This window comes from Saccopteryx leptura, chromosome 1 (assembly GCF_036850995.1).
Source record: "Saccopteryx leptura isolate mSacLep1 chromosome 1, mSacLep1_pri_phased_curated, whole genome shotgun sequence".
Taxonomy (NCBI): Eukaryota; Metazoa; Chordata; class Mammalia; order Chiroptera; family Emballonuridae; genus Saccopteryx; species Saccopteryx leptura.
Window position 1 is genome coordinate 125,447,352 of NC_089503.1, and position 26,540 is coordinate 125,473,891.

A 26,540-nucleotide genomic window follows, 5' to 3' on the forward strand; every position below is an offset into this window, starting at 1 on the left:
TTTTATCCCTCCAGCCACCTGTAACCTCAACTTTTAATAAATGGAAAAATTTAGCTGATTAGGAAAATGAATAGAATGAATACTCCACAAACAGAACCCTGTGATATAAATGTTCTTCCTTCACAACAACTAAATGCAAAAGAAACAAACCACGTGGGCAACTTAACGCCATCAAACAGCATCCACATCTGTAACAAGGAGAACCCACTCATCAGCCCCCGAAGCTTACTGTTCTCTAAAACACTAGTTGTGAGCAGGGCCCGCCAGCATTCAGTCACTTATCTACTCCAAGTCCCTAGTTCCCAATTAAAGAGACTTTTACAGTCACAAGAATTACTTACCCACGGGAAGATGTGCCGTGGCATGTACTACACTGTAAGTCACAGACTAATGAATAGTTACTGCTCTTGGCTGCCTCTAATTCACTCTGGTTTCAAGACATGTTATTTAGAGTTAATGTGCCTCCTGGTCTTTCCAAAATCAGCAGCATGTAAGTGGATCAAAGACTTCAAACATCCACCTGCAAAATTGTATTGTTGTTATTTTAATAAGACTTTATTTTTCAGAGCAGTTTTAGGTTCTTGGAAGAAAAAAAAATGAGGTTAAGGTACAGAGATTCCCCAGCCTGCAGAGTTTTCATAAGTGAAATGATGTTCAGAGCAAAGTAAGGCCCACCCTGTATTCAAATTTCCACAGTAGGGCTATAAAAGCTAAGACCAGTGTTGTTCGTTTATTTATTTGTTTGTTTGTTTAAAGAGCATATGGAGCTAATAGCTAAAGCTTTACTAAAAAATAAAGTGAATATATGCATAATATTTTAAAATGTGTTATTGTGGAGAAAAAGGTAGTCCTAGCACACTAACTGATTCTTTGACTAACAGCTACATGGTGATAGTAATATGAATATTACTTGTTTTCAACTGTTAGAATCAAACAACAGATAAAATCAAGGTATACACGAGCATAATTCCAGAAACTCAGGCTTGTTCTCTCCTCTCTCTCTCTCTGCAACTTTTGCTGTGTGGCCCAGGCATGCATGCCGCAGTCCAAGCACCACACTGGCTCTGGCCAGAGCTCACCATAGGTAGTAAAAAAAGGTAAAGCCCAGATGAGTGCCCCAGGCACTTCTAGTCTATAGCATCACTAATGATAAGCACAACACAAAATAATAAGGAATTGAAAAAACAAATGTGAAAAATTAATGACAGATATAAGATTATTTAAATACTAATAGTAATGTTAAATATCAGCATAAGTACACAACTACAATTTTTTTAAATGGATAAAAAGACATAAAAATTAGGCCTGACCTGTGGTGGTGCAGTGGATAAAGCATCGACCTGGAATGCTGAGGTCACCGGTTCAAAACCCTGGGCTTGCCTGGTCAAGGCACATATGAGAGTTGATGCTTCCTGCTCCTCCCCCTGTTCTCTCTGTATCTCTCTCTCTCTCCTCTCTCTCTCGAATAAAAATGAATAAATAAAATCTAAAAAAGTAAATAAATAAAAAAAATTTTAAAAGACATAAAAATTAAAGAATAAAAGCAAAGAATCAATAAATACATGTGAAATGTATATAACATCACTAGTAACCAAAGTAGTAAAAATTAAAATAATTGAGACACCATTTGCTTAACCAAAAAAGATTATATTTATGATATTCACAGAAGATGGGTTACTCAATTAATGGTATTAGACAAATGCCCTAGCCATATGGAAAAAAAATAAAGTTGGATCTTTACCTCATGTCTAATGCTAAAATGAATCATTAAATACACAACCATAAAAACACTGGAAGAAAATTTAGATGACTATTTCTATAAACTTAGCTTTTAAAAAGCATTTTTAAGCCTGAGCAAAGCTAGAATCCATAAAGAAAAAGATACCTCTGACTATACAAAAATCTATAACTTCTCAGCAAAACAATAGTATAAGCAAAGTAAAAAGACAAATTATTATAACTTTCACTTTCAACTACGAAAACTAATTTCAATCACATCTGCCCTTCTACTGAGAACAAGTAAAACTGAATGCTTGTTTATTAACCTATTTAGAGGAACCAGACTTCCAAACAACCAGGATTCACAGGCCTCATGTACTTGGAAAAAAGGGAAAGCCTGAGATGAACCTCTATCCTCATCACTTTCCTCCTCACAGCATTTGCTGATTCATAAGGATGAAAGATTAAAATAAGCCAAACAGAGCACAGTAAAGGTCACAAGTGTTAGGCTGAGTCTAGCACAGTCTCAGGGTTTAGGAAACAAAATTGATGTTAATGGCCCAACAAGGAAGACAGGCCTATTAAACATGCCACATTTTCTTCAGGAAACCCAAAGGACTAGCTCCTACAAGTGAGGCAGAAACAGGCCAGACCTTACAGAGATTACAGCCTACACACTATCATCTGCCCCACTGTCTGCCAGAAGCAAATTAAATCCTCTCCGGGAGAAGATGGCACCATACATAGCTACTTTCATTTTTCATATACAATGTCTAGCATTCAAAAAAATTACTAGACATATCAGGAGAGGGGAACAAGAGAAAATCAGAAAGTAGAAAATATCTTCAGGAGATACAGATACTGAAGTTATCAGACTTCACAGTAACTATAATTAATATATAATAGAAAGTAATAACAAATGGAGATTGTTAGCAAAGAACTGGATTCTATAAAGAAGAATCAAATAAAAATTTTAGAAATGAAATATATAAAAGCTGAAATTAAGGATGCAAAAAAATAGATAAGAAGCAGAATAGGCCAAAGAGAGAATTGGTGCACTGGAAAATGGATTAACCAAAATTGTACAGGCAGGAAAAAGAAAAGATGGAAAGACTGAAAAAAACATCAAGGCCACATGGAGCACAATGGAAAGGGTCTAATATATGTGAATTTCATATCACAGAATGGGAAGAAAAAGAGAGTGGGACAAAACAATATTTGACAAGATAGTGGCCGAGAATTTTTTCCAAACTGACAAAAGATATCAAGCCATAAATTTAAGAAATTCCACAACCCCAAAATTAGATTTAAAAAAATAAATTCACAATGGAAAAAGAACGTGGAACATACGCTAGATAAAAAAAAATATATTATCTTTAGCGTATTGAAAGCATTCTTAAAACTCAACAAGAAAACAAAGATTAATCAAAAAAATGGGCAAAAGATACAAAGAAAGATCTAAATGGTTCATAAATCTGCTATATAAAACATGTAATATAAAGCATCAATAATCCAACTCACACGTGTGTGTGTGTGTGTGTGTGTGTGACAGAGACAGAGAGAGACAGAGAGAGGGATAGATAGGGACAGACAGGAACGGAGAGAGATGAGAAGCATCAATCATCAGTTTTTTGTTGCGACACCTTAGTTGTTCATTGATTGCTTTCTCATATGTGCCTTGACCGGGGGCTACAGCAGACCCCTTGCTCAAGCCAGTGACCTTGGGCTTAAGGTGATGAGCCTTGCTCAAGCCAGATAAGCCCGGGCTCAAGCTGGCCACCTCAGGGTCAAACCTGGATTCTCCGTGTCCCAGTCCAACACTCTATCCACTGCATCACCGTCTGGTCAGGCCCAACTCACACATATTAAAGTGAAGTATCATTTTTTGGCCAAGAGTTTAAAAAGAGTGAAAGTAACTAGTATTGGCAAAGTGTGGAAGGACAAGCACACTAGTATCTTGCTAACGAACATAGATAGGTAGGTTCACTCTAGAAGGTTATTTGTTATGTATTATGTCAGGCAGAATAAGTTAGTTTGTGCAGCAGTAACAAGCAATCTCCAATGGCTTATGACAAATATCTGCTTGCTCAGATGACATGTCTACTGCAAGTGGACTGCAGATCTTTTCCATGTTGTTTTCCCTCTAGGATTCAGGTTGATGGAGGAACCTCTACCTGGAATATTGTGTCTCATCATAGAGGGAAAAGAGGGTATTGCAAATCATATGCTCGGTCTCAAAACATGGCCAAAGTTACGCAAGTCATTTCTCACAATGAATCTGCCAGAGAAAGTGGCATGGCCAGGTGTGATGCTACCGAGAGAAAATTTACTGCTCCAGGGAGAAGCAGAATTATTTGTGAAGTTAACAGGACCCATCACATGGAACCAAACTGAAGACCCAACAATTTTCTCATAATTAGATCAATATGCAAGATTTATGTAAACTGCTATATTCCCCATAAACTAGAAATAATCACATTGACTACCAAGAATTCATAAGTTAAATAAATGAAAATACCCAGAAAATAGAATATATTGCAGTAATTAAAAATAATTGATGTGTATTTCCTGACCCAGGTATGACGAAGTGCATAAAGCACTGGCCTGAGATGCTGAGAACCCAGGTTCAAAACCCCGAGGTCACTGTCCTGAGCACAGGGTTGCAATCTTGAGTGTGGAATCATAGACATGACCTCATGGTCACTAGTTTGAAGCCCAAGGTCACTGGCTTGAGCAAGGGGTCACCAGCTCGGCTAAAGCCCCAGGGTCAAGGCACATATGAGAAAGCAATCAATGAACAACTAAGGTGCCGAAACTATGAGTCGATGCATCTCATTTCTCTCCCTTCCTGTCTGTCCCTTTCTCTCTCTCTCTCTCCCTCTCTCCCTTCTCTCTCTCTCTCTCTCTCTCTCTCCCTAAAAAAAAACAATAATGATGATGATAATGATGATGATGTGTATTTGCTGATGGAAAGATGTTCTCAATAAGTTATAAAGGAAAAAAGTAAATTACATGTACCATATTACATTAAATGGCTCTGAACTTACACCTTAAAAAATTAATTATCTCTAAGATAGGTGATTTTTATCTTTGGCACTTTACCTTTCTATGTTACCTGATTATTTTACAGTAAGCATACATGACTTTTAATGTTTCAAAGCCATTTGAATATTTTCAATAATTAATGTACAGCATGATGAGGATACAACAAAACAGGCAATTTCATAGCCTGCTGATGGAAGGGAAATTAGGCAATCTTCCTAGAAAACAAGATGGCCTTTAAAAGCTCACACTCTCAAATTCAATAATATACCTTCTAAGAATTAATCTAAAAAGGAATGTTCCAATAAACCAGGATACGCATTTACCAGGGCATTATTTCTATAGCAAAATTTCAGAAACAACCAAAATGTCTGACAAATTATTAAACAAACAGTGATGTATGCAAAAATGGATTTTGAAAATCAAGATTCCAAGCACAGAAATGAGCAATATAAGTGGGAAAAAAGAAGGGGAAAGGCAGAATTCAAACGCTATGCACAGGATAAACTTTAGAAATGGGTAAACAGACAGATTGTATCAAAGGTAAACTTCATTATCTCCAGTTACCAGTAATGTACATGACTCGTTCTTATTTCCTTCTTTGTACTTGGTTCTTCTTTTTCATTTCCCACACCTAAACGTTCCTTTTTTTTTTTTTTTACAAGGCAGGACCACATGGGGACATTCTATTGCAGTTAAATACCTTTCTCTCTATTTATTGTATATTTTCCATAAAAATTAAAACAAATATTTCTACTGGAAGCATGAAAAATACACCTATTAAATATTACTGTTCAGTGTCGGAGCAAAGGAGTAAGGATCAGAGGCTGGTGTGATCGTTCACAGGGAAAATCAAGAAGGATCTTCACAAGTCACTAAAATCAGAAATGTTTTGCTTCAGTAAGAAGTTCACAGGCCCCAATGCCATTGCCCCTTGACATTCAGCAAGAAAAGATTCTCCCAGCCTCTCAGCAGAGAACACATTGCTGCTGAGCCAGGAAACACAAGAGTAATGCACTGGTAATGGAAAGGCATTGGGAAAGGCCCACATTCACACTGCTGTTAAGTTAAAAGCTAAAAGCAAATGAGTAATGACCTGGGACATATAAATGTATTGGAAGAGGGCCACATTCGCACTGGAAAGATTTTTCTCCCCTTGAATCTTCTCACTACAGGAGAGTAATAACTATTTCCTAAATTATGCATTAAGATAACGCAAAAGAAAAATTAAGCACAAGAGAACTGAAGATGAGAACTGTTCTGTTGGGCTAAATGTTGTTATGAACTGTATGGAAAAGCGGGAGAAGAAAGTAGTATACATACGCACGCACGCGCGCGCGCGCGCACACACACACACACACACACACTGAGTTACAGGCCCCGCCACACATTAGACTTTTAGTGCAGCATTTGACTCAAACAGTGATTCCAAGCCAGGTAAAGAGCCACTAGCTGTGACACTGGCACCAGCCCTTGCTTGCTCCCTCATAGAGAACTGTATTTCTATATTTCTTATTGTCACACGATAAGAGAAAGAACTACTCAACATGGCCTGGAGCAGAGCTGATGGAGAAACTCTCAAGGCCCACACTGACCCAGAAGGCAGGGTCTCTACCACAGACTGTGTTGCCATCTGTGAGTTCCTTGGGGACAGAGCCTCAGTGCTTGTCCCCCAGTGTGTCTCCTGTGGGAGCCAGGCATGGAGAAGCCATCAGTAAAGGTGAGGGAAACGTGGATTGGTGGTGACATCTGTCCCAGGTGGGGGAGGGGGGCAGGGGCCATAGCAGTGATACTCAGAGGTGCAGTCCTGAATGTGACCCCAGAACCACACCTCGCTTTATGCATGCCCCATGCGGTACCCACAACACCACGTGGAAACCCGTCAACCATCACCGCTCGCACCTCCTCTTCCTGGAGCACACCCCACACACCTATTGGGCAGCACCTCCTCTTCCTGGAGCACACCCCACACACCTATTGGGCAGCCAGGGTGCTGGGCAGCCAGGCCACAGGGGCTGACAGAGGAAGCTACGAGCTCCCCAGGAAGTGCTTTCGAGTTCTAGGGTTTGTCTCAGGGTTTCCTTTCACAAGAGCAAAGTGTCATGTTCCACAGACCCACATAATCACATTCTTAAATTTCCTGTGTCAAATGGAAATGGCAACCCATGCTTGAAGCCAGATCTAAAAAACCGAAACTTAAGAATGCAAGATGAACAGGTCAAATACAGATTTGTCAACTGAGGACAATATTTGGGGACTTTAGTTTCCTATGCTCTATGCATCCACAAAATTCTCGATGGTTTAGTTACATGAATATTGAAAAGGCGTTAAGAGAGCTCACCCCAACCAGCCCTGAAGAATTGCTGGCCTTAAGCACCTGCTCACTGGAAAAAGCACCAAATTCAAGACATTACTAAAATTTTCAGTTCTAAATGGAATCGGGTCTTTTTTCTTCCTCTCTAACTCTTGTTTCCCAACCCTGTCTTTCTCGAAGTGACAAGATACTTCTGACCTCCTCCTGCCAGCTCTCCCCCATCATTCTGCTCTAGCCCTCCTGGCTGTTCCAGAACATTCCAGACACTCCCCCTCATGGCCCTTTGTTCTTGCCACCCATCTGGACTGCTCTTCCCCTGGACAGCCTCGTGGCAAGGCAGGACTTTCACTTCCTCCGCGTCCTCACACAAAGGCTCTCTCCTCAGCGAGGAGGGGAAATTCGGCATCAGCCCAACGCCAGCAACACCTGCCAGGCCTGCTTAACCTTTTCTCCTCAACACTGAATACTCCCTCACTTGCTAAGAACTTTTCCTGTTTTTCTTAATCATCTTGTTTATTATTTCTCTCCCCAAAAGCACGTGAGCTGCATTTGAGTAGTAATTTCTGTCTTGTTCAGTGCTAGTGTACGGTGCAAGGCACAAACAAACGTCCAATAAATATTTGCTAAATAGATGAACCCATTCAACTGAAAAGAAGGCAACTTCATGCAGAATCAAGAAGTGTATTTAATTCAAATCATTCTCTGTGTTGTTTCTTTTTAAAGGAAGAACTTCAGTACAGTGTTTGCTTGAGTGTTACTAATTAATAAAAATCCCTTTGCAGGCCCTGGCCGGTTGGCTTGGTGGTAGAGCATTGGCCTGGCGTGCAGGAGTCCCAGGTTCGATTCCCGGCCAGGGCACACAGGAGAGGCGCCCATCTGCTTCTCCCCCCTCCCCCTCTCCTTCCTCTCTGCCTCTCTCTTCCCCTCCAGCAGCCAAGGCTCCACTGGAGCAGGGTTGGCCAGGGCGCTGAGGATGGCTCTGTGGCCTCTGCCTGAGGTGCTAGAATGGCTCTGGTTGCAACAGAGCGACGCCCCCTGGTGGGCATGCTGGGTGGATCCCGGTCAGGAGCATGCAGGAGTCTGTCTGACTGCCTCCCTGTTTCCAACTTCAGAAAAATACAAAAAAAAAAATCCCTTTGCAATCAGAAATGTACCACAGGTTTTGGTAGACTATGCTCGCTCAGTCTTGCTAGGTATGAAGTGGGTCATCTCTGACTCTTCTTCAGCTCCATTATCAAATTTCACGGAGCACGTGGTGGCCCTGCACATACCCCAGCACCGGATAAAGGTGGAGTGATAATCATGAAAGGCAAACTCGGGAATTTGGAGAGGGCGTGTCATGCCTCTTGGGGCTAACCTCCTATTACATTTTTAAAAGCACAGCTTGTCCTATTATGAGTATTTTCCCAGAGAAAAATACAGTCAAAGGATAAGATTCTAACAACAAATACACCAAATGAGAAGTGTTTACAGTGCTGGGAACTCTAATTATGTGTTTTTCTCATTTTACAGAATAGGAACATCTCAGAGGAGCTGGTAGATAAAATTTCTTACTAGGTTGCATAAATTCTTTAACTTTAACCCTTTGAGTAGTATGAACGTTCAGGTATGTCCTCGTGCCTCCTGACCATACTCCTGACCAAAGTATGTTTGATTGATGGAGTTTAAAAATGTGTAAGGCAATGTTAAAAAAAAAGGCAAATGTATGTTACTCTTGTTTTCATAAATTGGTTATCAAACAAACATTTTTTTTTAATTTTTATTTTTTACAGAGACAGAGAGAGAGTCAGAGAGAGGGATAGACCGGGACAGACAAACAGGAACGGAGGGATGAGAAGCATCAATCATTAGTTTTTCGTTGCGCATTGCAACACCTTAATTGTTCATTGATTGCCTTTTCATACGTGCCTTGACCGCGGGCCTTCAGCAGACCGAGTAACCCCTTGCTTGAGCCAGCGACCTTGGGCTCAAGCTGGTGAGCTTTTGCTCAAACCAGATGAGCCCTTGCTCAAGCTGGCGACCTCGGGGTCTTGAACCTGGGTCTTCCACATCCCAGTCCAACGCTCTATCCACTGCACCACCATCCAGTCAGGCTCAAACAAACATGATTTTAAGTTAATAAAACTGGAACTGGAACTAATTTCATTTTTTGGAAAAAAAATCTCACTCCTGGAGGTCAGTGAGCATGAAAAGAACTCACTACTCAAAGGGTTAAAAAAACACCTAACAAGACAGGGCACTGGCTTGGGTGTTGGAGAGCTTGCTGCTAGTGAACCAGCATGGGGTTTCCAGATCTGGGGTCGTGCTGACCTCGGTGATAGGCTGAGCCTGGCAGCACCCAGCTGGGATATCCCAGAGAGGCCAAGAATCAAAGCACTTCATGGAACCACTACCCTGACCTTCAAGTTTCAACATGGAGTCACTGTTGCAGCGGACTCCCAGTCCACAGCAGGTGCCTACATTGCCTCCCAGACAGTAGAGAAGGTGACAGAGATCAGCCTCTACCTGCTGAGCACCATGGCAGGAGCACAGTAGACTGTAGCTTCTGGGACTGGCTATTGGCTCAGCAATGTTGAATCTATGAGCTTCAAAACAAAAAATGTACCTCAGTAGCAGCTGCCTCCAAGCTGCTGGCCAACATAGCAAATCAGTATATAAAGGCATGGGGCTGTCCATGGGCATCAGGATCAGTGGCTGGGATAGGAGAGACTCTGGCCACTACTAATGTGGACTGTGAAGGAAACCAGATCTCAGAGGCCACCTTTTCTGTAGGTTCTGGCCCTATGTATGCATATGGCATTATGCATTAGGGTTACTCCTATGGCTTAGAGCAGTGGTTCTCAACCTTTCTAATGCCGTGACCCCGCAATACAGTTCCTCATGTTGCGGTGACCCCAAACCAAAAAATAATTTGGGTGGCTACTTCATAACTATAATTTTGCTACAGTTATGATTCGAAATGTAAATACCTGATTGCATTATGTATTTTCCGATGGCTTTAGGCGACCCCGCCGGGGTCACGACCCACAGGTTGAGAACCGCTGGCTTAGAGGTAGAACAGGTTTATGATCTGGCCTACTGAGCCATCGATCAAGCCACCTATAGAGATGCCTACTCAGGAGGTGTGGTCAACCTTTACCATGTCTGTGAGGGTGGCTGGACCCGAGTCTCCAGTGACAACGCAGCTGATATACATGAAAGTACAGTGGGTTTAACCCTGAAGGGCAGTGGATATAGCGGCTGAGTTTCTAGGGGAGACTGTTGTTGGTAATAATGGTACAGCTCCCATTCTATAGTGGAGGGGTCTCCAATTGTATTGATTGTCTTTCTTAAGCTCTGGTTTATTGACCTCTTACCAGTTGTTAATGACTTGCTGCAGAAGTGATGATCTGTTTTACTTTCCTGGATATTAACATTATACTACTCGACCTCAAAAAAAAAAAAAAAAGAAAAAGAAAAAGAAAGAAAGAAAGAAAGAAAGAAAGAAAGAAAGAAAGAAAGAAAGAAAGAAAGAAAGAAAGAAAAGAAAAGAAAAGAAAAGAAAAAAGCCACCTGACAAAACTTTTAGTGAGAAGAGGCAGAAGAGAGTAATCAGGCATGCCAAATTCTCTAGATCTTTCTACAACCTCAATTATTTCTCCATGTAAAAAAATACTCACACCCACAACTCAAACAATTTTCCTGACTTTATTCTCTGTTTCAGTGATTTTTCGATCAGGGAATGATTCTGCCCCTTCTTCACAAGGTGGCATTTGGAAATGTCTTAAGACTTTTGTTTTGTTTTGTTTTCACAAGGGGGAGAGTGGGGAGAGGTGCTACTGGCAACTATTGGGTAGACACCAGGGATGCTGCTCAATGTGCTATAACACACAGCACAGATCCCCCAACAAAGAATTATTATCCAGCCAACAAATGTCATTATTGTCAAGGCTGAGAAGTCTCAACACAAGAAAGGCCATTTATGAGAAGCCTACAGTTAACCTCATAACCAGTGAGGAAACACTGAAAGCCTTTTCTCTAACATCTGGTACATAGCAAGGATGCCTACTCTTACCATTTCAATTCAACAGTATTAGAAGTACTAGCCAGAGAAATCAGGCAAGAAAAAGAAACAAAGGGCATTCAAATCAGAAAGGAAGACATAAAATTATCTTTGTTTTTTCCATATATAAAAACCTATAGCCTGACCAGGCGGTGGCACAGTGAATAGAGTGTCGGACTGGGATGCAGAAGACCCAGGCTCGAGACCCCAAGGTCGCCAGCTTGAGCTCGGGCTCATCTGGTTTGAGCAAGTGCTCACCAGCTTGGACCCAAGGTCACTGGCTCGAGCAAGGGGTTACTCGGTCTGCTGAAGGCCCGTGGTCAAGGCACATATGAGAAAGCAATCAATGAACAACTAAGTTCTTGCAACAAAAAACTGATGATTGATGCTTCTCATCTCTCTCCGTTCCTGTCTGTCTGTCCCTGTCTATCCCTCTCTCTGTCCCTGAAAAAAATAAAAAAAAAAATTTTAAAAACCCTGGAGACGCCACCAAAAAATAAATAAATAAAACTATTAGAATTAACAAGTTCAGTAAAGTTGTAGGATACAAAGTCAACATGCAAAATCAGTTGCATGTCTTTACACCAATCAAGATCTATCCACAAAGGAAATCAAGAAAATAATCCTATTTACAATACCATCAAAAATAAATAAATAAAATACCTAGGAATAAATTTAACCAAGAAGGTGAAGATTTGTACACTGAAAGCTATAAAACATTGATGAAAGAAATTGAAAAAGACACAAATAAATGGAAAGATATCCTGAATTATTTTCAAACATAAATTGGAAGAATTAATATTGTTAAAGTGCCTGTGCTACCCAAAGTACATACAGATGCAACACAACCCCTTATCAAAATTCCAGGTCACATTACGCAATTCTAAAATTTCTATGGAACCACGAAAGACCCCAGATAGCCAAAACAATCTTGAGAAAGAACTGAGTTGAAGGCATCATACTTCATGATTTTGAATTACTGTATTTTTCGCTCCATAAGACACACCTGACCATAAGACACACCTAGGATTTTAAGGAGGAAAATAAGAAAAAAAAATCTGAACCAAATGATGTGTTAAAATATTTAATAAAATACTGTATTTTTTGCTCCATAAGATGCACGGGCATTTTCCCCTCCACTTTTGGGGCAATAAAAGTGCATCTTGTGGAGCAAAAAATATGGTATATTACAAAGCTACAGTGATCAAAACAGCGTAGTATTGATAAAATGTTTTTGATACATAGATCAATGGAACAGAACAGATAGCCCAGGAATAAACCCAAGCATGTACTGTCAACTAATTTTAGATAAGGCATCAAGGATAGACAAGGGGAAAGGATAGTATCTTCAGTAAATTGTATTGGAAAAACTATTCTGCTCACAAAAATTACAGGATATTCTACCACTTCATATTCATTTTCAAATGTCCCCTAATTTCTGTGAGCAGTATATATAACCATATGCAAAAGAATGAAATTGGAGACGTATCTTACACCATTCACAAAACTCAACTCAAAATGATTAAAGACTTGAATGTAAGGCTTAAAAATTTATTTTTAAATATTATTAAAATCAGCCTGACCTGTGGTGGCACAGTGGATAAAGCGCTGACCTGGAATGCTGAGGTTGCTGGTTCAAACCCTGAGCTTGCCTAGTCAAGGCACATATGGGAGTTGATGCTTTCTGCTCCTCCCCTTCCTTTCTGTCTCTCTCTTTCTCTCCCCTCTCTAAAATAAATAAATAAAATCTTTAAAAATATAGTATTAAAATCAAGGGTATATAACTAGCAACAAGATACGGTATCCCAATTTTATCTAACAAGCAAGTACAAGCCCTTACTGTGCACAACAAACTCTTCTAGACTGAAGAGGGCATAAACAATGATGCTAAGGATCTCTGCTCATGGAGCTCATCAAGTGTAGAGGGAGAAAATATCAAACAATCACTATAAAACCAAACAGAATGAAAGGAGTTTCCTAAAGAAAATAAAAATGGGAGTCCAAAGTTAGAGAAGCCATCTAGAGAAGGACACGGGAGAAGGTGACATCTGAGATGGGCTAGCAGGAGAAAGGGGGAGGGTATTGTTCCAGGGAGAATAAGGATCTGCCACGGCTGTGGGGACAGCAAGTCGCCCCACTTCTGCGACACAAAGGGAAGCAGTGGGGAATCAGGTATTTGGAACTATTGTGGGGACATGGAAAGAAGAGTTTGCAAATGTGAGACTGTGGTAATACAGGCCACACGTGGGAAGATTATCCGGAAGTGGTAGCAGACTAGAGACTGGAAAGCGTCCAGATGAAGGAAAGCAGAAGGGAAGTGAAGCATTTGTTCAAGTGAGACATCTCAAAGCCTCAAATTAAAGAGGCAGTGAGATCTCAATGAAAAGTAAGGGGCCATCACTGAAAACTCTTGGAAAGTGACCAATGGGGGAGATGAGGGAGGCAGGGCCAACTTCAGAGTTGCAAATAGGGACAGCTAGAGGCATGGGGCCTTCAGGGTGGGTCATGTGATTTGAAGCCCTTGTGCAAAATGAAAACAGAGTACCCTCAGTACAAAACCATTACTGTCAGGGCAGCAGCAGCAGGGCATCACACCCATAGCTAGACGCCTTTAAGCACAGGCCGCAGAGAATGCACAGGCTGCACACCCACAGAGCCAGCCCTGAGACAACAGAAACAATGGCAAAAAGTGTGTGGGAGGGGGTAGTGATGAGTTATGTTTCCAACATGTGAGGTATAACATGCTGGGAGGTTAGCAGGAGAAATCCTGCACTTAACCTCAAATGCAAGTTCAGGAAATTGGTTCAGGACCCAGAGCTGGGACCAGCTGTACAAGCTTGGGAGGGGTGGGGGGAGGGTTGAGAGGAGGAGGGCCTGCCAGCAGGTAATATTCCCAAGGGAATGTGTGATTCAGGATTTTCCAAGGAGACAGAACCAACAGAAGACACAGACATAAAGAGCCTTTACCGGGCACTTCCCAAGCCCCCTGCCCAAGACCCCGCCAAGGGCAAAGTCAGGCCCCGCTCTCAACACAACTAACCCCTCACACACACACAGGCAGGAGCAGGAGCAGAGTGAAGGGTCAGACAAGTTAGAGGACAGAGGCCTCCACCTTCTCTACAAAACTGAAAGCCAAACGCCCATAGGAGAAAGGGTAAACTGCCCAGGTTGAGCTGAAATGTTAACCAGAAGATGTAAATGCAATCCACCAGAGGTTCTCAAAGCTGAGCTGCATTGGAAATCCTGGAGAGTGTGCTGAACTGAGTGCTGACCCCATCCCAGGATTTCAGATTCAAGGTCAGGGGTGAGGTCCCGGATGCCCAAGCAGAGATAAGTAAGAGGACCACTGGGCTCAGCATTCAAGGTGAAATGGGTCAAGTTTGGCGCTTCGCACATTGTTTTAAAAACTGAATGCTTTATTATACATTGTATTTTATAGGAAATTTATGGTAAGACACTTCAAGGTAGAAACAGCATGTATGACATTGTCTTGCACGTGCTGGCACTTCCTGGCGTGAAGTGAATGTTGCATTTATTCATTTATGGAGTAAAATGTCAAGAAAGGTTGACATGAAGTTACAAAGATCTCATTCTTCTTTCATAAAAATCCTTTTAGAAATAATGTAAACTAAAAAAGAAGATGTGTGGTTGCTCCTGGCCGGAGGGCCTGGGGGATAAGGTGTGATAGCTAAAGGCTTCAAGGTTTCCTTCTGAGGCCAATAAAACGTGCTACCGTGGACTGTGCTGATGCTTGCACATGTCTGTGAATATGCTGGAAACCACTGACTGCACACTGACAATGGATGAACTGTATGGTTTTTAAATTATATGTCAAAACAGCTGTTTTGAAGACATTCATTTTTCTTCACTTTCCTTTTCAAGCTGTTTCCTTTTACTTTTACATGAAAATGTGTAATTCTATTCAAATACTGAAAAAATCATATGCCTTTTCTGCTCCTGGAAAGGTATTTGAGATACATAACTTCTTTATTTTTATTATTCTTTCAGCACTTGATACTGTTTTGCTACAGACTGAATGTTTGTGCCTTCCCCCCAAATGCACACTTTGAAATCCTAACCTCCAATGGGATGGTGTGAGGGAGAAATAAATGTCTTTTGTTTATAAACCACCAGTGTATGGTGTTCTGTCACAGAGCCTGAAAGGACTAAAATGTGTTTTAAGAGCAAATATTCAGTACTACCCATTCTTTGGATGGAAAAAAGCCTTCTTCCTTTCACAGACATGTTTCTGAAGGACCCATGTTATTGTTAAAGAAACACAGTCTTCATGGATTCCTCAAACCCTTATGTGGAAATCAAGCCATCTGTAAACTGGTGGGTCAACTTGCCAGATGCACACAAAAGGTCAATATTTTTAATTACTATATTTTCATTGAATTAACACTAGGAAATATTTTAAGTTAACAATATCTTAACTATTTTTGGATCCAATAAAATTATTGGCAGAGTCATTGTAAGTCATTGCCTTTAACAAATTAGAAAAAGTTTTGTTTTGGGGGTTTTTTTAAATTAATTTAGTACAGCTATGCCTCATTCTAAACCAACCCAATGAATTTAGATTTTTTTACACCAAAGGAAACATTTTAATGATTTCTATTTTAAAAAATTTACCACAGCTTCCTGGTGAATTTTAGGTAACTGAATTTTTTTGATAAAAATGTATATCTTCTACCTTTTGTGTATACAGTGGAGACTTACCCCCACACACACACAACAATTCTTATCTCTCCCGCAATGGCCTTTCCTTGACCAAGAGCCCCCCTGTCCCCCAATCACCCCTCAAATGGGTGACAACTCTCTCGTGCGATGAGAATTCACCCTAAGCGACTAAGGCAGTAGACATGGCCCAGATGATATGACTTAACAGCTTTCCTCCAAAGGAGGGTTTCCAAGTTCTGCTAAAAGAGGAATTCTGTGGCCTGTGGGTCTTTCAGCTTCATTGTGGTGACACTTTGTGTGTAGTCCCAACACAGAAGTGGTCTTCATAGGTAGGGTGATCAACCAGTCCTGTTTGCCCAGGGGTCTCCCAGGATGCGAGACTCTTAGTCCTGGGCAGGCCGGAGAGAGTGGATGCCCTGTAATGCCAACCAGCGCCTGTGGAAAAAGCCTCCCCACCCATCATAGCACATGGACCTGAGCCCGGGGACCTCAGAGGTGGCCTGCTGCAGCCCACCCTTCAACAGAGAAAGACGTGCAGGTGACAAGACACAGCAGAGTCGCTGGTCCCCCTGCTCCATGGTGCCTGTTATATCCTTTTCACTGAGGAGGAAACAGGTCTCCCAACAACCTGGACCCTCTGCAGCTGGATGGTTAGAGCAGGGAGATGTGTCTCCAGGAGAAAAATGGAACCACAATGCAGAAATCTGGCTCCCCAGCTTCTTCCACTGAGTCCAACTGTACCCTGGTGCTGCTGTGAGCAGGTTTCATTTCCCAGAAACCCTCCCGTTCCCTCACGCCAGTGAGAAAAGCCTAACCCTGAGCACCCGCAAAAGTGACCCAGGAGCTATGTCACCACTGCTATTTTTAGCATATGACTCCTGTCCCTCGTGCTTTCAAATACAAAACCTGGAAGGAAGGTCCAGAAGGAAGAAATACAGACTGATTTTCCTGGTATGAGCAGGGAGGGCCAGGCCCTTTGGAATCCTGGTTTGACAATGTCAAGAAGGAATAGAAATGGAAGGAAGCTTGGAGAACCCAGTGCACTGCTTGTTTACAGTAGAGCAAGTGACAAACCGGTCCCTGAGAGTCTCAGGGTGGACCGGGCTTCGATTCCAGGGCTCTTTGCACTCACTTATACCCATGGAAAATGTTGAAAAAAAGAACAAAGGCTTGTGATGATCCCTGGCCTAAGGGCCATCCTGCTTCTCCTGGAAACGCTCTCCCTGCTCATCGTTTGAGAGCCTGGACTTTCTCATTCCCCTCCAAGCTTCAGACTGCTTCCATTCCATGGCAGCATCCTGGCCTCCACCCACCGCAAGCAAAGATGCTCCCAGGATCAGCCAAGGCGTGGCCCCAGCACCCCCTCTGCCCTCTCACCGCCCCTCAGTCTGGCTTCATTTGTACCCACGCCACCAAAAGCCACTTTCAGTGCAGTCTGAATGCTCAACAGGCAACTAATCTCTTCACACATTTTTATGGTTTAAAAGGGTCCTCACCAAATAGACATGACTTTTCTTGATGACTGCTCTTTCGTTAAACATTGGTTTCCGCCATTTCCCTTGGCTGAAATCGAAACATCAGTACTGGGAAACCATGCTGACATTAATTCACCCACAGACACAACAGCTCCATTTGCTGAGTGCCTATGCTGTGGGACACATTCTTTATGTAAGTTACTCATTTATTCTGCCTGGAACCTCCGTGAGGTGTTGTTATTCTCATAATAAGCGTCCCCATTTTCTACATGGGAATCCAGAGGAAACTCTGTCCAAATATCATGTGACTGGTCCGGGATCATGTAACCATCCTAAGCATGCCATCTTGGCCACTAAACCTGTTTTCTATTCTAAGAAACGTCTGGATCTCTTCAAACAACTGTATATGCCAATCACCTCAAACCTGCATTAAGTGCTGATTCTGCTCCAGCCTGTGTAGGGAGTGGCCTGGGATCCTGCATTTGGGAATACTTCCTCACTGATGCCTAGGAACAATGGTTCAAACAGCTAATATTGCCAGTGGGTCCCAGTCCTACATAAAACCAGGTCTGATCCTACTTTAGTTTGCAAAAGGGGATTTATTGATGATGGTAAGGCTACAAGTGGCCCTGGCCGGTTGGCTCAGTGGTAGAACGTTGGCCTAGTGTGCAGGAGTCCCAGGTTCGATTCCCGGCCAGGGCACACAGGAGAAGCGCCCATCTGCTTCTCCACCTCTCCCCCTCTCCTTCCTCTCTGTCTCTCTCTTCCCCTCCTGCAGCCAAGGCTTCATTGGAGCAAAGTTGGCCCGGGAGCTGAGGATTGCTCCATGGCCTCTGCCTCAGGCGCTAGAATGGCTCTGGTTGCAACAGAGCGGCACCCCAGATGGGCAGAGCATCACCCCCTAGTGGGCATGCCGGGTGGATCCCAGTCGGGCGCATGCGGGAGTCTGTCTGACTGCCTCCCCGTTTCCAACTTCAGAAAAATACCAAAAAAAAAAAAAAAAAGGCTACAACATGCCTTTCTTCATTTTTTTTTTCCAATTTTTTATTGTGGTAAAATACATATACTATCATCTTAATCATTTTTAAGAGTTGCCTTCCTTCATTTTTATTAAACTTTTGATTTTGAAATAGTGGTGGACCCATAGGAAGTCGCCTCCATCAGCTATCTTCCCCAATACCAACATCTTGCATAATTAATAGTATGAGGACAATCCACAGAGGTTTTCATATGTTACCTCGTGTGTGTGCATAGTTCTATGCCATGTTAACCCATGTATCCCTGTAAACACCACCACAACCTAGATGCAGGGCTGTGCAGTCACAGGCCCCTCCTTCTCTGCTACACTGTGAGAGTAACTAACACCCACTCCTCTCCCCAAAGCCCTAACCCAGGCACCCTCTAATCTGCTCTCCATCTCTACAACTGCATCATTTCAAGGATGTTACATAAATGGAATCAGACAGTGTATAATCCTTTGAGATGGGCTTTTCTCAGCCTAATTCCCATCTTCCTTTATTTTTAAACCAACTTCACGCATGCTCCCTTTTCTCAGAGACTGTGCTACTACAGCTTTATTTAACGCCCTTTACTGGACACCTCCGGTGCGTACTGCTCCCGCCTCTTCATCCGCCGCCTCCACACGGCCTGGCTATGCCTCTCAGCGGGACCGTCCCTCACCAAGTGTGCTCTCTCATCCGAGGGCTAAATCTCGGCCAGAGACAAATGCTCAATTCTCCATTCATCACATGCCTACCTAGCATCTGAATATTCACAGCTGACATTAATATGCCCTTAAACGCATACGTTTGTTTTCATGTTACTTTGAAATTGCTCTCAAATCCCACCACTCCAATCCAATTTGCCATCAACTCAGCCATCACTTGGGATTTCACATCTACCCTAATTTTCATATCTCAGATTTAGTAGAAATAAGTAAAATCCACCTTCAACTGTCTTTCAAATTCAGAAACACCATTTAAAAATATTCCCTTTCCATTTATTTTATATACACACACACTGAATGACATCAAGGATTCTTACTATCATACTTCATCTTAAAATCTAATCTCATCTGGCCTCGGCCGGTTGTCTCAGCGGTAGAGCATCAGCCTGGCTTGTGGAAGTCCCAGGTTTGATTCCCAGCCAGGGCACACAGGAGAAGCACCCATCTGTTTCTCCACCCTTCCCCCTCTCCTTCCTCTCTGTCTCTCTCTTCCCCTCCCGCAGCCAAGGCTCCATTGGAGCAAAGTTGGCCCAGATGCTGAGGATGGCTCCATGGCCTCTGCCTCAGGTGCTAGAATGGCTCCATTGGAGCATCGCCCCCTGTTGGGCATGCCAGGTGGACCCCTGTCAGGCGCATGCAGGAGTCTGTCTATTTGCCTCCCTCCCCCTACCCCACACCCCCGTTTCACACTTTGGAAAAAAAAATCTAACCTCATCTCACATGCGCATGCACACACACACCATACATCCACCGTTATTCCACCAGGCTGTCTAAATGAATTAGTTCCCCATTGTCTTGAATAAAACATAATTTCTTTGTTTATATATTTTAATAACTTCTCTACAGCCTTATTTCTTCTAATTAAAAGGAATTACATATTATTTTACACATGAAACTGTTTTGACTTAATTTGGAGAAATCACAGAATATCTTTTGGTTAAGATTTAGAATCACTGACCCAGTAGGCTATAAAGCCACTCTCAAGAAATATCAAAGTATCACACAGACCATATTCTCTAAATTAGGTTAAAATAATTATTTTAACAAAGCTTTAAAAACTTGAAAGGATGTACAATGTATGCAAATGTTTATAGAATTGGGCACCTGAAACCCGTATAATTATGTTAACTAGGGTCACCCTAATACACTCAATTTTAAAATAAATAAATAAATCTTAAGTATATATGTTTTGTAATTTTTAACATAATTCTAAATAACTTCTAGGTCAATAAAAGAGGAAATCATAAAGTAAATTAGAACAGAACAATAAAATACTACGTATCAAAACTTGTGGGAAAAGCAAAAGTGATACTTTCAGAAAGAAATCATAGTTAGTTAAATTAACCTGAAAGAAAAAACTATAAAAAGCAGAAATTGATGACATAGTGAAGAAATAGATCCAAAGCAAAGTTGAATAAAACAGATATTTTTAACAATATTTGTCACAAAAGAGAAATGGCACAGTTTCAAAAATATATAACAATAGGCCATATAATACATTTACAGAAGAGATTAAAAAGAGAACTATAAAAATAAAAATGTCACACTATTAATCTTTTTTTTTTCATTAACCTTTAAAACTTAAAGAAAATGAGACAATTTCCTAGAAAAATAAAGGTTACCATAACAGACTCGGGAAGAAAGAGGAAATCTGAATAATCCTGTAACTATTAGAGTTACTAACCTAAGGCTCTGATAGGAAGGTTTGAATTTTAGTAATTTATAGTTCGTTAAATAATACTTACAGCTTTTCCTGTATTGTAGCCATATCTAACAGAAGCTGTTGTTCAAAACAGTTTTGAGTAATAGCCTGCATATTATATTGATAGGAGAGTCCAAAAAAGTTCATGTACCCTATTATTGTTTTAGACTTTTATAACACCTCTCCCATGAGTCTTCCTCTATAAGTATAGGATGAAAAAGAAGTCTTATGTTCAAAATCACCCCAACCACCCCACCAAATTTCTAGCTAGCCCATTTCTCAGGTGCAGCCAGGAGGCAAAGGTGGAAAGCTCAGAAGGCTCTCCGACAGGGACCCATGCAGTCTAGAGGAGCATCGTGAGCAGCTTCAGGTCATTCTAGAACCCAGCTCTCCTAATGCTCTAGATGTCCTCTTCTCTGAGCCCACTTTCTTCAACTATAAAGTGATGGAGACCAATAACCCCTAAAATTCCTTCCAGCTCCAAAATCCAGTGACAGTGGTCACTCTAAACTTCTGAGACCTTCGTACACAGACACACAAAGAGCAGCATTTAATGCAACCCTTTCCATCAAAATTAAAACAGGCCTTTGGGGTAATGTTTGATGATGCTGGATAATTGGGACACAAGGGATCTTGGCACCCCTACTTAGGTGCTTATCTAAAGTTTTTCTTAATAAAAATAAATTTAAAATAAACACTTTGTGGTTAGTGAATAACATCGTATAGAAACAAAAGCAAATTCACACTCAAGAGGGGTAAATCTGGGTTTGGCCTTGTAACTTGCTTCAGCAGAAGGGACGCTGAAACTTATCAGCTCTACTGCTGTCTTGGAACCCTGACCCTGCCATGGAAAGCAAGCCCAGGCCAGCATGCTGGAAGATGAGAGACCCCAGCCAAGGCCTTCCTGGTCCTGCCATCCACAGTTGAACCAGCTGAATGCAAGTCTAGCCAGAATCAGCTGAGCTGGGCCACCCTTAGCAAAATGTTTACTGTTGCATACATTCATGGGATTTCAGTTACTTGTTATGCAGCATTGCTGTGGTCATAAATAACTGATATACTTATATGAAAACATATTGGATATTTTATGATATAATGATGAATATAGGTTATACATCTGTTGAAACCCATGGAATATACAATACCAAGAGTGAACCACAATGGACTTTGGGTAATAATGATGTGTTGATATAGATTCACTGATTATGACAAATGTACCACTCTGATGTTGATAGCAGGAGAGGCTGTGCAGGTGTGGAGGCAGGGCTATATGAGAAACCTGTGTACCATCCCCTCAATTTTCTGTAAATCTAAAACTGCTCGAAAAAAACAAACAAAAAAAAAAAAAACAAGCCCTGGCTGGATAGTTCAATTGGTTAGGGCATCATCCCAATATACCAAGATTGAGGTATTGATCCTCAGCCAAGACACATACAAGAATCAACCAGTGAATGCATAAATAAATGGAACAACAAATCAGTCTCCCCCTTTCCCTTTCCTCTCTAAGATAATTAATTAATTAATTAATTAATATGCCTGAACTGTGGTGATGCAGTAAATAAAACATCGGCCCAGAATGCAGAGGTCACTAGTTCAAAACCCTGAGGTCACTGGCTCTAAGCGCAGGCTCATCAGCACAGGGTTGCTGGCTTGAAAGGGTAATTGTCCACATGATCCCAAAGCTCACTAGTGTAAGCTCAAAAGGTCACTGGCATGAAAAGCTCAAGGTCACTGGCAAGGGGACAGACTCGGACTCAGTCAAGGCACGTACAAGAAGCTTGATGTACAACTAAAGTAAGAGCAACTATGAGTTGATGCTTCTCATCCTCTCTCTCCCTTCCTGCCTTTCTCTCTCTTACACATTCTTTCTCAAAATAAACCAATAAATAAGCAAACAAATAAATAAATAATACGAACAAGAAAACAAAAACCACATGCATATTTCCACTGCTAGTGGGCCCAGAGTACCCCAGCATGGTCGGTGAAGGAGGAAGAGGCGGACATCTGACTGCCTGCCCATCACAAGCCCAGGTTTTTCCATGGTTAATTTCAGCTGACACACTTCTCCATTCCCTCTCCTTGGGTCCCAGTCCCCTTCCTCAGCCCCTTCCCCAGTACTTGATGGCCCTCAACATATGTATGGAGGCGTGAAGCCAGAGCGTACTCTCTAGCTAACTAGTGCACATGCAGGCCGTCCATACTGAGGCCTAGAAAATACGCAAGGGCTGGGTGTGAAACCCAAACAACTTGGTTCTCATTTCAGGGAAAGGTGAATCCAAAGTGTATTCATCTTCTGTAGCCTTCGAAAAACCACCACCAGCCACAAAATTTCTTATACATCTGTCAAGACAAAGGTCCTGACCTTCACAACAAATCAATAAAACATTGAAGTCACTCAAGAGTAAAGGGAAAAAAAAAAGAGTAAAAGGAGATGCCTCCCCTCCATCCTGGGTGTATGGTGGGCTTTGCTAGTCTATAGAGCAAATGGGTGGAGGGGACTTTGAAAATTTTCACTGAGACCCTGGAATTTAAACATACCTTAGAAGAATCACATCAAGAAAGGAGTGCAATGTTTTAAATTTAGCCTAATTGGGCCCAATTTGTTTCAAGAGCTGTCTGACATTCCAGCTGCCCTTCTGAACCACGAAGGCAGCACTAACACTTCCTTTGGTAGTGATGCTGTTTCCAGAGACGTCACCACTGTACAGGTGAACCTCCAGAGATAATAAGTAGAAGGGAAGAACTAAGAAAAAGAATTATGGCAGCTTTCACTGTCTCTAATTCAGAGGGAACAAAACAACCATAAATCTAAAAGACAGCAAGAGCACACTTTGAATGTTACTAAAGAATTATCTGACAAATATTTACATGTTGCATATTAAATTACACAATCCTTTGAAGCAATAAATATTTTAGAAGCAAAATTGAGTGCTGAGCCACGGCCAATATTCTACCAATCTCAGGGCCAGGAATGAACATATTTTCTTAAACAAAACACATCTGATTCTTAATTACTCAAACTCACTGAAACATCTGTCAGCTCAGGCAGAACTCCCTTTTTAACTGACCAGAGACCAGCAGCTCAACAAACACAGCTCAGAAAACCTTTCAAAGCCTTCAGAGACATTTTTGTTCTGGGAAGCTCGCTATGGGCTGCATCTTTGAGCTGTGCATTCTGTAGTTAATGCAACTAACTACCCCTCTGCTCCACCAAGGCTCTAGATCAGGGGTCCCCAAACTACGGCCCGCGGGCCACATGCGGCCCCCTGAGGCCATTTATCCAGCCCCCACCGCACTTCCAGAAGAGGCACCTCTTTCATTGGTGGTCAGTGAGAGGAGCATAGTTCCCATTGAAATACTGGTCAGTTTGTTGATTTAAATTTACTTGTTCTTTATTTTAAATACTGTATTTGTTCCTGTTTTGTTTTTTTACTTTAAAATAAGATATGTGCAGTGTGCATAGGGATTTGTTCATAGTTTTTTTTTTATAGTCCGGCCCACCAACGGTCTGAGGGACAGTGAACTGGCCCCCTGAGTAAAAAGTTTGGGGACCCCTGCTCTAGGGCTTTCTGTGAGGTTTTTACTGCCACTAATCATGGTAACTGGTAGACCAGGCACCCAGGGCTCTTGCCTCAGGGCCTTTGCATTTGCCATTCCTTCTTTCTACAGTACTCTCCCCCAAATGTCTTCTCTACATCTTTACTCTAATGCCACATACTGGTAATATCCCAAATAACCACCCTCAATTCCTGAACTCCTGGATGGCCCTGAACTCCAGGTGCTGCTAGCTTAGACACGGTAGGAGGAAAGACCTCCTCAAGAAGGTGCCCCTAAGGTAAGAACCTAAAGGCAGTGAGTGAGCAGTTGTGTGGCCCCAAGGTTGAGCACTGGCAGGCTGAAACCAGTTTGTTTCCCAATTTCCTATCTCTTAGCCGGCTGCTCCAGGCTGGCCCCTCATCACCTGGCCCAGATCCATCTCTCCAGCGTCAGCTCCCACACTGCCCCTCTGTGCCGCACCACAGTCAAGCACACCTCACCTGCCTACCAATGGCCTCAAGTCTCCCCTCCCAAGGCTTCCAGGCCTGTTCTCAGGTCCCCGCATTCGAGACACTTGTCCCATATAGTCTTTTCCTGTCCTCTCTCTGAACTGCGCACAATTACTCTGAGTTATTCCTCTCCTTAACTAAAAGGTTAAGATTCTCCAAGGCAGAAACTGGCGCATCTTTGAGTCTCCTATAGTACCTAATCAGTGCCTTGCACACAGTAGGTCTGTAATGCACACTCCATTTGCCATAGAGTCACGCACTGGCACTTTGGGACATTTTATTCTGTCTTTCAGGAACATGAAGGCCGTTTGAGGAACAGCGCCTAGAAGTCATGGGAAGAGCAGAAGCTCTCTCCTGCCCTCCTTAGAGCACAGAACACAGGACTTGCTCCTCGTGGCCAGGAGATAAAAGGCCCCAAGAGTCTTGCTGTAGATCCAGCCATGTGTCATTTCTTCATCCCAATTTGGTGGGGAGAAGAGAAGAGGAAATACAAATCAGAGAAACCAAAGGGAAAAGCAGAGAGAAAAGGCTTGGCCTGGCAGAAGAGAAAACAATGTAGGGAATGTACTTTTCAGAGCAAGACGGGCGAGTGAGAAAGGACAGGACAGTAAACAAGGGCCATGTCGGAGGGCTGCGTGTTCCGGCACGGCACGCTCAGAGCCCCAGGATGTAGGAGCTGTCCTTCACCCTGTTTACGAGGAGACGAGGCAGAGAGCCTCACAGAGGCTGGAGGCACCCTCTCTGGTTGCCATCTCCTGACTCTATGCTGAGGGAAGGGCTTTCAAAAGTTGTCTAGAAACTCAGTTTCTGAGGCCCAAGCCCGCTGGGGATAGTTTCTGTTGGCTCTGATGCAGCTGTTTTCAAACTTTTACTTATTTATTTATTTTTGCCTCCAAAAGAAACATAAATATGAGCCCAGTGGAGCTTCAGAGTGGGTCCAGGGCAAACCAGGCTGGCCAGTGCCTTTCCCCCACCCCCGGCCCACTGGAGACGCAGGGCTACCCACAACTTGGGAGAGACCTACTCCACCCCTGTTCTTCCTCATCCTTGTGGGCTTCAAGAAAGAAGTCCCTGCTTTAATCATCTGTTCGTGAAAACTCTCCTTGAAAAAGTGAAAGTAGAGCTGGAAAAAGATCCCCTAAAGCTCCTGAAACTCAAAACTGCAGTCACCACCAGCAAGGGCAGATGGGAGCTGGGGTATGAGCACTGCCCTGTGTCCCAGAAGGACCAAGGCGAAGCCGCCAGGAAGGCCCCACCTTAGTTCCTCTAGCCCTAGAAAACTCCTAGCCAGAGTTGCCTGACACAGGACAGCAAGCACAAACCCTTCCCCAAGCTCAAATTAAACACTAGTCCAAGCTCCTCCATGCTACAGCCCAGCCCAGACTACAGTAAGAGACAAACCTCCCTGCCCCCTGAGATAAACCAAAGGCATAGGGTCCCACCAGTTCTCAAGCACATATCGTCTGTCAGCTGTGGGCTCCTGAGCAAAAGCACTTGGGCATTCCTGAACTGTGCTCGGCTGAGACTGCAGATATCCCTCAGGACCTGGGGAATGTGACAATCAGGTGAGACCACTGCTTGTTCACACAGCGCAGCCTAACTAGCAGTTGGCCACAATAGTCACTCTGGTTTTTCCCTCCAAGTGCTTGGTAGGTTGTGTGTCATCAGCCAGTCCTCAAGTCTTTGCAAGCCAACTCTTTTCTTCCCTTTTCTAAAGGTTTCTTGCAGTCTCTGAGTCTTGACACGAATAACAGATACCCTATGTCTCTCTCCCCACCCTACCCAGCCTGCCCT

At 42.6% G+C, this 26,540-nt stretch overlaps 1 protein-coding gene and 1 pseudogene across 1 annotated transcript in view; one reads left to right on the top strand and one right to left on the bottom strand.

Moving 5' to 3' along the window:
* ANKRD33B (ankyrin repeat domain 33B) overlaps positions 1-26,540 on the bottom strand; it is a 72,918-nt gene that overhangs the window by 44,467 nt on the left and 1,911 nt on the right. The window lies entirely within an intron of this gene.
* LOC136389725 (proteasome subunit beta type-5 pseudogene) lies at positions 6,309-10,319 on the top strand (annotated as a pseudogene).